This window comes from Dipodomys merriami, unplaced genomic scaffold, assembly GCF_024711535.1.
Source record: "Dipodomys merriami isolate MVZ:Mamm:240054 unplaced genomic scaffold, mDipMer1.0.p SCAF_1189, whole genome shotgun sequence".
Lineage (NCBI taxonomy): Eukaryota > Metazoa > Chordata > Mammalia > Rodentia > Heteromyidae > Dipodomys > Dipodomys merriami.
The window spans coordinates 154,519-155,367 of record NW_027202481.1 but is presented as its reverse complement, the minus strand read 5'-3'; positions in this window follow the sequence as shown (position 1 = coordinate 155,367).

Below are 849 nucleotides of genomic sequence, written 5' to 3'. Positions count from 1 at the left end.
GCATTATGCTATCAATCATGAATTTCCATGCTTATCACTTCAGCAGTCTATGTTTAAGGAAGATCTTCAATTTCTGATGATAGGAGCATGAGTCAGTTTTAATTATGCAGATTCCACTATGTAGTGAGCCCTAAATTTTCAATAAATTTCGAGTAACTTTTTATTAATAATTTAAAAAGTTTTATTTCAGTATTTGAAATGCTGCCCCAATTATTTTAAAAGTTTCACAATATGTTAGACTGAACTTTCCCCCCCATTTTCCCCACTAGTTCAGGTTAAGTCTCCTTTGGCTTTATTGTTTGAGAGGCCAAGGGATGAGGGTAAACAGAGAGATGATCATTATTCAGATATCTCCTTCCTCTTCTGTTTCTGCTATTCTTGTTGAGAGGAAGACTGGAGCAGGGAACAAGAGTGATGCTTGACTTCACCGTACAAGGGAGCATTCCTGGCATGTCAATTATTGTTTCTCAGTATAACTTAAACTGCTTACTCTTGCCTTCTCTGTAACAGTAACCGAACTGTGGCTTCCTTGGTGCAGGAGGAAGCACACTAACAGGTTACTACCTGTAAATTGGTATCTTATATCTCAGCTTACGACCAAAAATATAAAGCTTTGGCTACATAAATGCAAAGGTACTGATTGTCCAACAATACCTTAGTGAGCAGTAGACAATTCTACTCAGCTGCCCTCTTCTCTCATATCCTCCTCTTAATTCCCCTCCACTCATTTACCCTTCCATCCCTTCTTTCTTTGTCTCTCTTTCCTCCATATTAATCTCTATCTTCTCTCTTTTTCTTTTCCAGTAGCAAGTGATTTGGTTTATCAGACAACACATAAATAATTGAACA